Source organism: Vigna radiata, unplaced genomic scaffold (assembly GCF_000741045.1).
Source record: "Vigna radiata var. radiata cultivar VC1973A unplaced genomic scaffold, Vradiata_ver6 scaffold_111, whole genome shotgun sequence".
Lineage (NCBI taxonomy): Eukaryota > Viridiplantae > Streptophyta > Magnoliopsida > Fabales > Fabaceae > Vigna > Vigna radiata.
Window position 1 is genome coordinate 703,276 of NW_014543596.1, and position 15,521 is coordinate 718,796.

The 15,521-nt window shown below is 38.3% G+C and overlaps 1 long non-coding RNA gene across 1 annotated transcript; it reads left to right on the forward strand.

The window, feature by feature from the left end:
- Positions 1-405: 405 nt before the first annotated feature.
- Positions 406-1,637, forward strand: LOC106754542. The gene is made up of 2 exons (XR_001375310.2): positions 406-934; positions 1,017-1,637. It is a non-coding gene; the product is annotated as an uncharacterized LOC106754542 (long non-coding RNA).
- The last annotated feature ends 13,884 nt before the right edge of the window (positions 1,638-15,521 follow it).

Consider the following 15,521-nt stretch of genomic DNA (forward strand, 5'->3'; position numbering starts at 1 on the left):
TAAGAGAAGGGGTATTCAATCCCAATTTAGTTCTAAAAACAGATTGAGCCTAAGCCCAAGTAGAAAAAAGGTGGTAAAAATGAAAAATAGGGGTGTACAAACTAAATTATCTCTAAAGGCAGATTGGGCCTAAGCCCAATTGAAAAGGGTGTGACTTAGCGAACATGGGGTGCAGAAGGGATTCCCTTTTTTTAATCAACAGATGGGCTCAAGCCCATTGCACATGCGGTGCCAGATAGTAGAAACTGGGGTGGCGAGAGAAGGTTTTTTGTTTGGTTTTATTATTATTATTTTGTTGGTTGGGCTTGACACCCAGGCCCATGCTCTCTTGACCTAGAATCGTAAGAGGGGTCAAGCCTCACTACCTCACTCTGCACTCTCAGACTCAAACACCAGAGACTCAAGGTTTCGCGTCTCTCTCTCGAAGACAACCGAACCCTCAAGCTTTCTCTCTCTCACAAGGGCGCGCCACCACCCTCAGCCAGAACCGGCCACCAGGCCAATACTTGCACCAGTCTCGACCTCGCTGGTGGCAATAGGTGTCACCGGAACCATGGTTGGCCACCGCGTCCTCTTTGCGTCTCTCTCTCAATCGCAACCGCCCAGGATTGGGTTCCTTCGCCACCACACGACTCGACCGGCCGCCGTTCCCATCCGGTCAGCCATGGCAACGCCGACATCCTCGCCACCATCCGGCCAGCCAACGCAGGCCGTGACGACCTCACTCTCTCTCCTTCTGCTCGCGTCGGCCTAGGGTGTGGGGTTTGTCTCCAACCGGCCACCGCCTTATCCAGTCTCGCCGCCGCTGGCGACGGCAGATGCCACCAGGATCCAGGCCAGCGTCACTGCACCGCCACCTTCCTTCTCCTCTTTCTATTCTCGTGCTCTTGGGGTCATCTCCTTTTCATTTCACCGGTCACCACAACTCCAATTGGTCAGGGCTGCCTTAAAGGTCCAACTTTGAACGAATTGGCATGGAATTTGTGATTTGATTTCTGTTTATTGGTTTGATGCAGGTGAAAGATGATGTTGGGTTTGTTCTATGGTACTCTGTGTAAGTTTCTGTTTAACTGGGTGCAATTCCTTCGTTGGTTATTGGAGATGAACAGAGGCGTGGAGGTTTAAGCTTCATTATCTGGTTTGGCTCCTGGGATTTTTGGTGTTTGATGGGTAGACATAGGCTGTCGCGTTGACAAAGAATGGTGGAACAAGAAAAGCTGAAGTAAACTTGGATTTCGGTTTGTTGGGAAGATGATGTATCTGCAGATGACGGGTTACTGGAATTTGGGTTGCGCAGGTTTGGGTTATGCAAAGAGAGTACTGGTCTCTAATGGTTGGAGGTGGTGAAGCATGTTCAGTTTGTTGGGATGAATGGAAAACAAAAAAACAAACCATGTACAGAAACAAATCATGCATACTCAATATAATAGCAAGTTCGATATGAGCAGTCAAAGCCAGGCATTACCAAATCAGAACAGAAGGAGAAACCCCATTAGGAGTAAATTGTAATCGTCTAACATTCATAACTTTGTGAGTGATGAAGTTAAAGAGAACTTACCTTCTACGTTTACACTCTCTTCTCTCAAGTCCTTGTGATCCTTTTTCTTATGATTCAACTCCACTTCTTTTCTTCAGTAGCCTTGGTGTTAGTCTAGAGAAAAAACATTTTTCTTTGCTTCGTAAGTGTGAGGAGTGGTCATGAAAAAAATGGATACTGTTTTTTTTTATGATTCCCAACTGGTGAGAATGGGTGATCAAAGTAACTGAGAGCAGGGGCAATGGTTAGTACCGAGTACTGGTCGTGGCTGCCCAAGTGGACGGTTTCATCATGGAGGTTATTAGAGGAGCCGAAGGGTGGAGAACGTGTCCTTCCTTGCCTGCCAAGACCAAACCGCCTCTGCCAAATGTACCTCTGCCAATTTGCAAAACGTTCTCTGCCAAAATCCATCCCTACACCTGTCATGTCCCCCTTTTGTCGTTTACAAATGTGGCTTCACTCATTTTTTCTTTTTTTTAATTAAATATATTTAAACAAGATAAAATATAAAAAGGTAAAACTTAAAAAATGAAAATAAAAAATTAAAAATTAAAAAATATAAAGGGAAAAGCAAAATGAAATAAAAAGAGAATAGGATGAGATAAATAGAATAAAAACTAAATCAAATACTAAATAGTAAAACAAAAATTAAACAAAATAAAACAAAAATAAAATAAAATAAAAATAAAATAAAATAAGACAAAAATAAAAACTAGTCCTATTATTCAGTCATCCGGACGAAATTGGGTGTTGACACAGTATCTCATGACCAAAGAAGGAAATTACAAACCAAGTATACCCTTTATTCCTAGTCACTAGTACATATCAAATTCGAAAAAGTTACATCATAATTAATATAACAACTTTTCTACGGTTCATTACATGATTAATCAATTGGATAAAACCCCCAACCCTTTCTAGAATCATTATTGTTTCAGATTGAGACCCGAAACCAAACACAAACCAAGTTGTTTCGCTGAATTGCCTTCGTTAACCTTACTCTCACGTTCGATCGGGTGCAACCTGCACGTTAGCACTTCGACGCTCAAGTTAGCAAAGTCGCACTAATCTCAAGATAAGAGTAATTATGTCAAAAGTGAAAAAGTACCTGATACACGCCTTTATATTTATAGGCATCTGACTCATAAGTGAACATTAACTACCTGTAACCGTTGATCCATGATCCCGCAATATTCGCCGACTAACTGTAACCGTTACTTACATTCCCGTGAAATTCGTCCCACGTCATCTTCACGTTCTCTCGTCCAACACCCGTCCATCCTACCACTCAGACCGATCAACTCGCCATCCTCCTCGATCGGTTATTATTATTCCTTGACACCTTAATCTCTGCATACATCCATATGGCCTGCTAATCTCCTACTCGTCATACCACGCCGATCAACGCCCTTGCCTCCTCGATCGGTGTATACATGCACTCGACCGGCCACCCTCCTACACTATAATTATGATCAACCAAGACAGTCGTATACAATGCATGTTATAGATATATGTTTATTTTCATACATTCGAGTTATCCATCATCCGAAAGAAGAGTTACTTTAGATCCACTCGTACTATCTATCGGGATAAAATAGAATTCAATGTACATCAATATATTATCCAAACTTATTTAGTCATTCCTTCCTTTTGTAAACAGAGCATATTAACTGTTTTAGAAACCCAATTTTTCCCTCAAACCAATTATATCACTTTTATGACACAAACTAATCCATACATATTTCACTCAATCATCAAACATTCCAAACAATGAACTCCACACACACAATTCATAAAGCAACCAAAAACTCATGTTTACTTTTACTGATGGAAACCCATTGAGGGCATTCCATTCAAAGGAGTATCAACTAAAGCTAAGGCTAAGAAAGGGAAGTGAAGAAGGACTTTTAAAAGCTCTTTCTTGATTTTCTTTCTCTAAGTCTTAGAAGGATTCTCTTTAATATGTTTATATGTGTTTTGTAGGTCTAATAAAGCTAGGAGATCATGGATCAACTAGATGATTTAGCATGGACCAAACTAACCCAAGAAGAAGGGTAAAGAAGTCATTTACACAAAGGGAAGGGAGGTGAGTTTAGCAAGCAAGGGGCTGCCTCAAGAAATACATATGTTTCACACCATCACTGCATCTGATACGTGATTTGGTGGAAACGTTGTTGCACCTCCATGCTTTTGCCTTGCATCTTCCAGAAACATGTCACGCATCTCTCACCGCTGCCAGGTGGGAAGATCTACATCTCCTCAGCTGCCATCTCCACCGTTCATAGCATAGGATTGGCCTTATAAATATAAATGTATCAGATTATGATATCACTTTTGGACATTGAGAGAAATGATACGCTGATGAATTGTTTCCAGCCTTTTCTCCACCGAAAGTCAATCATCCTTGTGCTTATTTCCATTTCTCCTCTTCCGAGAGAAGGCCTTCTGAGCTAGTTCCATTCCACCAAAGCACTTCAATCCACTTCACTTTCCATTATACAAACTCCTTCCGCTTCACATTGTCTTCCAACTTCCATTTGCATCTGTTGTTACTGTGTCATCACTTGAAGCTCACGGATATGCAAAGAATAGCACCAATCATGGAGCTATCATTTGGTATTCAGAGCAAGGTTCAAGCTACTGCCGTGAGCTAAGTCTTTCTTTTAATCCATACTATCAAACATATCGTTTCTCTGTTTTTGTTGCCTCCATGTGTATTGTTCCATTGTTGTCCATCTTTAGGATTCTGTTTGCGTCATTTTATTATGTGCCAACTTTATTTTGATTTCGTTTTTCCTCATTTTATTCGGTCAATTCAGATTTGAGTCTTTCAATTTGGTAATCCATCCAGATCTGTCAAGTCTTGTGCATGCATTACTTTTGCTTGTTTTAAATTCTGTGTAATCTGTGAGTGGTGTCTGCATCAAGTGAACCTGAATTGCAAATACATGTTGTTCATCATTAAAGAGCATTGAAATTCAAGTGAATGAGCTCGGTGACAATTGTGCAATCAGATCTGAAAAATTAATTCAGTTACTTTGATTTTAAATGACTCGTTGAAGTACTGTTTTAGTGGTTGACTTGGTTTTGAAATGCTATTGATGAATGAGTCAAGATTATTGTGCTAAACTAAACTAGAATGAATACCATATAAGCATGAGATTGCTTTTGCAATTAGCTTGTTAGTTTAACTGGAAAGTTCAAGTTGCATCTCCATTGGCAGTAGACCGAACTGCATATCTTTGTGTTTTATTTTTGATGTTTCAATTCTGGATCGGTAGTAGGTCATTGCTGGACATCTTATTCACTAATTCCAATACTTTCTTCAAGTTTTAAATGATGAATATGGATGCAAATGTTAATCCAAAGGTCATTTGATTCGTTGTAGCAAATTCTGATTGGCGGAGTTGTGAAAATTAATCCAATTCTGCTGCATAATCGGGTTCAAACAGTCCAATTCTGCACTGATTGAATTTTGCTTCAAAAGTCAGTTTCAACAAGTTTATTCTGACCATTAAAACTTGGTTATGCAAAGAAATTGTGCTTGTAATAATTCTGCATGAATTTCACTGTCTAAACCACCAGAATTAGCTTTCTTTGTTGAGTGCAAGCTGCATAGTTTTTGGCAAGTATAATCTGTTTTGTTTGGTGCATGGTGATAGCATAAACTTGTAAGCAAAAGCTTGGTCAAGTGTTTTAAATATAACAGAAAAGAATCCACGAATAAAACCTTGCAAATATACTCAAAAAGCTAATTGACCAGTGCAAGTAAAATTGGCAAAATCTGATGCACCAAAACTGCTTTTCATTCAGGCATTTTGTCAAACAGATTTGACAGATTTTTATTTGCCTTTAATTCCGATTCAATTGCAGCTTGATTTTGTTTCTTGCTTAGTTAATCTGTGTTAGAACCATTCCTAAGCTTCTCTTTGCTGTGCCATCGTGTTTCTATACCTTTTCTTGCTTTAATTCCAATTTTTGGCACTCTTGCATACCACCTATTTGATAAAAGGTGAGTAGTGCAGTCTGGTTCTGCAGTAGATAGTGTGCTTCTTATTCACTGCTTTCACTCACTCGTGACTCATTTGTGATATGTTGGAGGTGCATTAGTGGAAGGTTGAATTGTCTCAGAAGTTTCTTCTCTTCGGTAGCCTCCTAGGGAGTGGAGAAGTGGTGGAAAGCACATGGACACGTGACTGAGGTGCTGCAACATTTTCTGCTAGAACCTTCCAAGAGTTGCAACTGTTACATCAGTTTTGCCTACTGCCAATTAAAGCTTCTTTGCCTGCAACTGTGAGGCTTGCTTGATTGCATCAGAATCAATAAGTTTTTACTTGAGAGAAGCCCAAAGTTGCATTGCACAAACACCCTATAGCTATGAGCTTTTGAGAGCAGTGTTAAATTCCTGGTCTGCACCATATTCTAATTGTTGGAGTGAGTTCTAGAAAAGCAAATCAACACCCCTCCAACTTGCAGCTGTGAGATTAGTTTGTTGGACATTTACAACACTATTATTGTGAGAAGCCAAAGCTGTTTTGCCAATTTTGTTATTGATTCTGAATCATCAATTGAATTCACAAGGATAAATGAATTTAGACCTAAAATTGAACTGATTTTGTCAAATACAATTGATTTCTAATTTTTTCGGAGTATAGAATTATGCAGATTTGGTTGGGAAAGCCGTGTACACCAAAATTGTGACCTGGTTTGAGCGTTGGAACAGCAGACTACCAACACCATCCTCTGCAGCATATGCATTTGACAAAAAAAATCACTGAACTGTGAAAGGCTTTGTTATTCCCAGCTGCAGCAGTGGGAAACTGGATCCATCTTCCACATCAATTGCATTGAAGCCGAGAGAGAGTAGTTGTGCAGTTTTGAAAAGCATAGGAGACTCCAAAAGTAGTCCAGCACAAGGAATTTGAACAAAGACCGTGTCAGCAGTGTGAAATTTTGTAATTGCTTTGTTCATTTTTGGATAGGTTTTTCTTATGTTAGTTTCTTTTATTTGTAAAAGGTCATTTAAAGTCCAAGTCTTTTGGAAGAGTCCTTGGTGCTCTTTCAACTCTTGGCAATTGTTTGATTTGTTCTTGTGATTGAATTCTTTTTGTCTTTCACGTTTAGTAGAGTCCAAATATTAGGAGTCTAGTTTGATTGTTTGTGAGTTTGTGTACTTTGATTTTAAAGGTAATTTTATTTTAAAGGAGAATTAGCTAGTAGCTTAAGCAGTCTTCATGACTCACCTCTCTTACTTGGGATTTGTCTAAAAGTGAAACTTTTAATCCTTTAGAATAAGAAAACTTTTAAAGATGTCTTGTTATAGTTCATATAGGTCTTCTTCTAGGTCTTCTTCATATAGGTTGTCTAGTCTAGATAATGTTGATGAAATGTATAAACAAGTTAGGAATCTTCCATTCTTTGGTAAAGACATAGGTGCATTAACATACCTAGCTTGGGAAAAAGAAGTGGATAAAATAAATCCTTGGTTTTATAGAGAGAGTCAATCTTATGTTCTTAGCATTTATCTCTCTAAGTTAGAAGAACATGCAAGAGAGTGGTGGGATGAAAGACAATACCATGTTAGGAACGCTAGAAAGTCCACCATTAGGGATTGGAGTGAATTAAAAGCTTGAATGAGAAGAAAGTTTGTGCCTTCAAGCATTAAAAGAAACCTAGAATTAATTAGAGATTGTATTGAAGATGGAAAAATGTTTCTTGAGAGTTTAAGTGATCATGGGTTTCTTAGGAGAGAGATAGAATTTGGGCATAGACTTAAAGAGATCAAGGATAAGAAAAGAAAAAGAGAGATTAAGAGAAAAGAAGAGGAAGAAAGAAAAGAAGAAGAGAAGAGAAAAAGAGAAGAGAGAAGAGAGGAATCAAGAAGAGAAGAAGAGAGGAGAGAAGAAGAGAAGAGAGAAAGAGAAGAAAAAGAGAGAAGAGAAAAATAAGAGAGAAGTAGAGAAGAAGAGAGAAGAAAAGAAGAAGAGAGAAGAGAAAGAGAGAAAATAGAAAGAGAAAGAATAGAAAAGGATAAGAGAAGGAGAGAAAGACAAGAAAGGGAAAAGAAAGAAAAAAAGGAAGTGCTATTGATAGTAACTTTGACTCCAACCATGGAAACCAATCTTAAAAGGGAAGGTTTTCAATGTTTTAAATCTTTTCCAATCATTTTTAACTATTCCATTTTAAATTTCTCTTTCAAGTCAATTGTCATCCCATATTCCATGAAAACCTTTTCAAAATATGGCAATTTAAATCTTTTTACCCTTAGGAATACAAGAAACTCAAGATAAAAGAAAAGTGACATGTGAATTAGGACTTTCAAATTTCCTTAAAACCATNAAACAAAGTCCTTATTCTAAATTTACTTCCACAAAAAAAAATTCTTTCTTGGATTGATACTAATTGGAGATATATTTGATGTTTATTGCAGATATGTTTTTGATCCAGGAGGAAAGTGACAAACCAAAGTTGTACTTTTTTATATCTTCTCGATTTGAGGACAAATCGTTTTTCAAGAGGGAGGGTATGATGGAAACCCATTGAGGGCATTCCATTCAAAGGANTATCAACTAAAGCTAAGGCTAAGAAAGGGAAGTGAAGAAGGACTTTTAAAAGCTCTTTCTTGATTTTCTTTCTCTAAGTCTTAGAAGGATTCTCTTTAATATGTTTATATGTGTTTTGTAGGTCTAATNAAGCTAGGAGATCATGGATCAAATAGATGATTTAGCATGGACCAAACCAACCCAAGAAGAAGGGTAAAGAAGTCATTTACACAAAGGGAGGGGGGTGAGTTTAGCAAGCAAGGGGCTGCCTCAAGAAATACATATGTTTCACACCATCACTGCATCCGATACGTGATTTGGTGGAAACGTTGTTGCACCTCCACGCCTTTGCCTTGCATCTTCCAGAAACATGTCACGCATCTCTCACCGCTGCCACGTGGGAAGATCTACATCTCTTCAGCTGTCATCTCCACCGTTCATAGCATAGGATTGACCTTATAAATATAAATGTATCATATTATGATATCACTTTTGGACATTGAGAGAAATGATATGCTGATGAATTGTTTCCAGCCTTTTCTCCACCGAAAGTCAATTATCCTTGTGCTTATTTCCATTTCTCCTCTAGCTTCCTTCCGAGAGAAGGCCTTCTGAGCTAGTTCCATTCCACCAAAGCACTTCAATCCACTTCACTTTCCATTATACAAACTCCTTCCGCTGCACATTGTCTTCCAACTTCCATTTGCATCTACTGTTACTGTGTCATCACTTGAAGCTCACGAATCTGCAAAGAATAGCACCAATCATGGAGCTATCATTTACTTTCTAAATTTGGGCATTTTATTCCATTAAAAGTTGTGGTAAGATTGTAGTTGAAGCTTTTGTTAACAATACTATCAAGTTATATGAAATATAGAGATAAATTATTTCTTATCAATAGAATATTTATTTCTAAAAATTTTGTTATATTTCAAAACTTCAAGTCCGAAATATAAAATTATACTAGAATATATTTTTTAATTCAAAAATACCTTTCAAAACAATCCGTTCCAAAAAAATTCTTGATGGAAACCCATTTAGGGCATTCCATTCAAAGGAGTACTAACTAAAGCTAAGGCTAAGAAAGGGAAGTAAAGAAATACTTTTTCTTGATTTTCTTTCTCTAAGTCTTAGAAGGATTCTCTTTAATATGTTTATATATGTTTTGTAGGTCTAATAAAGCCAGGAGATCATGGTTCAACTAGATGAATTAGCATGCACCAAACCAACCCAAGAAGAAGGACAAAGAAGTCATTTTACATAAAAGAGGGAGTGACCTTAGCAAGGATGGGGCTGCATCATGAAAACACATGTTTCATACCATCACATTTACACATCATGGAGTGCCTCGGCTGAAATACTTGGAAAGCACACGTCCCACACCATGGCATTGCTAACTCTAGAAGAAGTGCACACCTTCCACACCGTTGACACGTGTAGGAATTCTGCATTGTTCATTTTCAATCAAGCACTGTCCATAGGCTAGACATTTGCTTATAAAGTTGCTTGTATCATCATAGACCATCACCTTTGAATGAAATTAGAGTTTTTCTATTGAATACTTTCCAGAATATCTCTTCTTCAAGGTCACGGCTAGGAGAGTGAATCTCAATCTCCTCTAGCCACCTTCCCTAGTGGAATCACGCTAGGACCTCCTTTGCACCACCATTTCACCTTATCACCATTGCATCAGAGAACGTCTCTGTTTCCCTTCAAACCTTCTTCCCATTCTCCATTCAATTCAACCCACTGCTTCCATTAACCTCCTTATTTTTAATTTCGCTGCTTGAGTGTTCACTGGATGATGCTCATAGAAGGTTCGGTCTCAACCTTGAACCTGAATCGGCTTGGAGCGTCTTCCATCATTTCTTTAATATTATTTAGTTAATATTTTCAAACATAAGGTATTTTTGACAAAACAATGATTTTGAAATATAAAAAGAATATTTTTGACATCGAAAAATATTTTTGGATTGAAAAATATCTTTCAAATTAGGTTTTCCAAAATGTTCAAAAAATAAGTTCTTTCCAGAATGATGAATATAGAATGCATTGATGCACTGATTTTATCATTTTTTTATTATTTCCCCATTTATTATATATTCATTCACTGCCTAGGAGGTTGGAGAAGCAAGTGGAGTACCTGGGTGGTAAAGGTAGTGAAGGTGGAGAAAGGGATGATATACAAAGAGGTGGTGATAATGGTTAGAGGTTCCACAAGGTGGTAGAGTCTCTTGAGTATTGAATATAATGAAAATTATGTATATGATTAATCTTCCTTGTATTGAATATAGAGTATTATATTTATAATAGAATAAATATGAGTTAAGCCTAAAATAAAAATAATGAAAAATAACAAATTAGTTAAAGATAAAAGATAAAGATAATATATCTAAAACTCTCTTTCAAGTTAGTGCATACAAACTGTATGTACCAAACTTGTTACTAATATAATCGATAAAGACTTAGTGAAAATTTCTTATACTCAAATGACACCAAATTGTTAATAATTTATGAAGACAACATAGAAGACAAAATATTAACCTAAAAGACTCTCCTTGAGCAAAAAATTTGGGAGGTTACTTCATATAAATTTTTTCTTCCAATTTTCATTAAGGAATGTATTGTTGACATCTGATTGATAAAGAGACCATTATTGAAGAGCTACCGTGACTATAAATAAACTAATAAAGGTCATATTTGTGATTAGAGAAAAAAACATATATGGACGGGTCAAACGCATTGGTGACAAAAGAGAAGTCAAAAAAGAAGGCATGGACGAATAGGAGAGAGAAATCCTAAAAATCCAAGATTCTCCAATTAAGGCACATGAAAGAAAAAAAAGAACAACCTTGACACACTAAATAACTGCCTGAAAGGACACAAAAAAGACGATAGCGGACGATGGACCTAAAAGAGGAAAAAGAACAACCTCGACATTCTAAATTGTTGCGTGAAAGGAGACGGGATATGCCACAGCGCACAAAAAATGAAGCAAATCCACAACCTCGAAAAGTGTTGAGAGCATGTAAGAGCTCTGATGGTGTCATTGAAGACACGATAATGGCCTACTTGAGACGATCAAAACCATGTGCTCATCGGTCAAAATTGGAACTCAACAATGGCAGTGGTAGACAAAAAACGCAGTGAATGGCGATGCCACCGGTAGTAGCGGGTGTATTGGCAAAGGCAATGAAATATTTTCTCAAAAGAACATGACTTTAGATACCAAATTTCTCATAAAAACTATGCATGAAATTAATCTCCCTTATGTTAAATATATACATAGGATATTGTATTTATAATAAAATAAATATGGACTAAATTTAAAATACAAATAAAAAATAATAACAACTTAACTAAAAAAAAAAATAAGATAAAGATAATATATTTATCACTAAACAAGATAAAGGTTGCGAATTATGGCAGAGATATGAGGCTAAATGTTGGTGACTCTAAAGGTACGTATGAGAGGAAGGTAGATGAAATGAGCTTTGAAGGGTCATTAAATTAGGAGTTGTCCATGTGCAGGATGAGTTTGAGGAACTGGTGCTAAGGATGGAGTACTAGAACATGAGTGATTTGATGCACCAGCTTGGAGGCAAAGAATGGAGGGAGGAGGTAGGAAGTGCATTAGAGAATGAAGAGTGGAAAGGAAAAGATAGGGAAGAGAAAGTAGGCTAGGTTTTTTATGGGTAAAAGAGAAATTTAAAGATTTAGGGAGATGTAGGAAGGAAAAAAAGAGATGCAAGAAGAAAAACCCAATCCACATTCATCTTGGTTTTCACCTGTGATTACTCAAGAAATTCATTGGGCGCCTAGTTACATGTTATCACATCCCCACCACAAAATGCCCTTAGTTGCCCCATTGCAATTTAGACTCTCGCATTATCATTTGACCATTGCAGCTAATTCCCTGAGCTTTTATTCAATTGAATTATTTAGATTCTTCAACTGCTAACTTAGAGGATCTTACGGAAAATAAATAAAACTTTTCTTAGTTCAACCTTAAGGGCAAGGTTGCTTCCAGTGGAAGGAATATTGTAACACACAAAATAATGTTGAGTTGAAGACATAAGGTTGAAAAAATAAGATTGATTTATTATTCTCAATCATAAAAAATACATTATCATACCCTTTATTTGTAATAATCTATTCTCCTAAAAAGGGAAATAGGAAATCTAGGAAAATAAAATAAAATAAAAGATTATGTATCTATTTCCTCTAATTAGGAATATTCTAAAGATATTATCTCAAATTAGAACACTCTCCCTCAAGCTAGATCATACAAGTCATATGAACAGAGCTTGGAATAGTCAAGCTCAATTGTAGAGAACGTTGTTAAGTCTCTGGCAAGTGTACCAGATCGTTATCAAGTAATATAAAACGGGTAAGTTCGAGTATCGTTTTCCCAAAGGACTCTTAGGCCTTAACTTTCATGTAAATAGATCGCATAAGACTTGAGAAAGAAATTGGTTTTAGGTTTTGTATGCAAAGAACGAAAATAAACATGCACAATGCAATTGAATCAGTTGGCAAGGAAAAACTATGGATGAATGAAGTTGTTGGGGTTTACAATTTCATCTTATCCACCCTCTTATATCTACTCTTCTTATTTAATTTGCTTTATTATCATATTGTCATGCAAACTTTCTTAGTCTACCATAAACCCAATCTCTTGACGAAAAGAGCCTATTACTAATTACTGACTTACTATCTCTAGTCTCCCCTAGTAACTAGCAATGCATGATAAACGGAAGCAAAATACAATTGATTGTCCTACCCTTATCTTTAGGCAGTATTAGCTTAATCAAGGAATTCCCCCCAGTTCATGACATTATGTACGTCTCTCTATCAATAAAGACAAACAACATTTACCGAATGAGTTAAATGATAAAAGCATTAAGCAAAGGTAAAGAACCCAACAATTGATAATATAAGCATATGCAAGCATATAAAGAAAATAAGAATTTTGATATAAGTTTCAAAAGATTACATTGTTCCCCAACAACAAAGGGTTTAGTTCACCATTGACATGGTGAAACTAGATTGAATAAAATGAAAGAATGGAAGAATAAACCCTAAATTTGGTAGATTGGAACTAAGGTGTGTAGAACAGCTCTAGACGTCTCTGCCTGCCAAAAGATTACTTTGGAAATCGCACTGGGTCTCCATGAGTAACATATGAGAGGTCTTTAAAGGCTAACAACCACAAACTTGTAGGGACTTAACTACACTAAACAACAACAAACCTTCAGGGACTTAACTGCCCTGAACAACAATAAGCCGTCAAGAAACAACTGTCCTACAGAGGCTAACAACAACAGACCTGCAGGGACTGCACTACCATGTAGCAGCTAAAACTAAAAGGCTAACAGCCACAAACCTGTAGGGACTTAACTACCCTAAACAACAACAAACCTTCAGGGCCTTAACTGCCCTAAACAGCAACAAGCCTTCAGGAAACATCTGTCCTGCAGAGGCTAACAACAATAGACCTGTAGGGACTACACTACCCTACAGCGGTTGAAACTTTCTCCTCTTCACGACTGAATAGCAGAACGTGTAGGTGGAAGAACTAGTGAGAATCGATCCGTACGAGGGACAACTATGAATCTCATAGCTTCGAAAAAGTCAACTCAGCGGGCGGTATCAAAGAACAACTCTCAATGAGTTGTTATAACAAAGCATTAGTAGAATCCAAAAACACAAAATACCAAAGACACGTTGGAGGTCCAAAGTTTTCTACTCGACTACTCCTAAATGGTGATACTTACACTGTATCACAAAAGCATGGGCTAAACTCTAGTCCAAGAAGAAAGTTCTCTACGGGGGCTGAAAAATATTTCCCCTCATGGCAAAAGAAAAGGAAACGACGACTAGTGCACTTCACGAGACATTATTAATCTTGACCAAAGAAAATGCGGCATCTTATTGAGGCAACAGTGACAAATTGCAGAGGTTACAACAACTGACTGCAGCGACAACGACATTAAAGCACCCGCCAACAAGGCTGATGATTTGTTGATTGAAACGTTACATCTACAAAAATATACTTCGCTTCATGCCATAGGCCGACGAGGACATCACACTTGCAAGAGAGAATCACGAAATTGTAACCAAATGATGGAGATAGGCTTGGCCACAGGTGTTAGTGCATTCGGCGGCACAAGCGGCGGAGACATCAGCAAAAAGCACCAATCAATGCCGCACAAGAAAAAGGAAGAAGAAACCCATTGGTGGTGGCAGAAAGCCCGTGAAGGCAGAGAACCCTTCTCAATAGAAAAGAAGATGACGGAAGAAACACAACAGCCACTGCCGCCCAAGAAGTTACCAAAATACTGACACACTTCGTAATTGTTAGAGTCTCTCCTTTCGTTAAACAATTGGAAGGCAGAATGGGAGGGAGGAAGAAGAAGTTCATTGACACTGCCACTTTCCAGCTCATCGCTCGCGACTCCTCTGACCCATCTTTTTCCCAATCCGACCACGTCTTCGTCCACGTTGACAGCAACCCCGTTTCCTTCCCGGACGCTGAAGACGCTGGCTTCGACAATGCTACTAGTGATTATGACAACTACGATGGAGTAAGCGGCGGCCCATTGCCCAAGGACATCAGGAAGGAAATTCTGGAGCTAAGTGGTTTTTTAGAACGTCCTGGAAACAGACGATGAGGTAAAATGGAAGGCCAAGGCCCCCTACATACTTGCAATCGGAGGCCTTCTTCACAATTTTTCAGAAAATCAATTTCTAGGTGCAACTGGATGGCACCTTCAGGATGGAGAAGAATATAGCGAAAGCAGTAGAGGTAGGAATGACAACTGACTGTGACGACAACAACGGCGGCTGACTGCATCGGAGAGAACAGCAAAGGCCAGTAGTTGTGAAGTGGAAACGCAAGGTGACACCATTTCCTCCTCGCGGCTGAGATGGATCCTTGTCAACCCATCGCGGAAGTGTGTTGTGAGGAAGACGAAGATTCTGTGAAGCATCAAAGATGGTAGCAATGACAGCTATGGAGGGTGATAATAGAGAGAAGGAGGTCTGACACCAGGACAGCGGCGCATGACAAACACGCACACGAGATCTGGCGGAGGAGAGGAGGCACGTGCGGAGGAGTCTGAGACGTCGACCACCAGGGTTAAGTCACGCTCAAAGAGACGATCCAGATCCGCTGGTCACTAGTCAAAACTGCAATTGTGGCCGGCGATGGACGATGGTTGCCGGCGTCAAACAATGGCCAGCGGTGGTCGACAGCGGAGATCAATTAGGTTACGGCTGGCGACTATTGGTTTAGTGGAGGCAGTTGCCTTTCTAGGGTTCCCAAGAACTTTAGCTCTCTTCGATTCTGGGTGCATATGAATGGAAACCAATGAGTGCTATGAAATAGTGAAAGAGATGAAGGGAAATCTCCCTTGTGTTGAATATACACATAGGGTCCT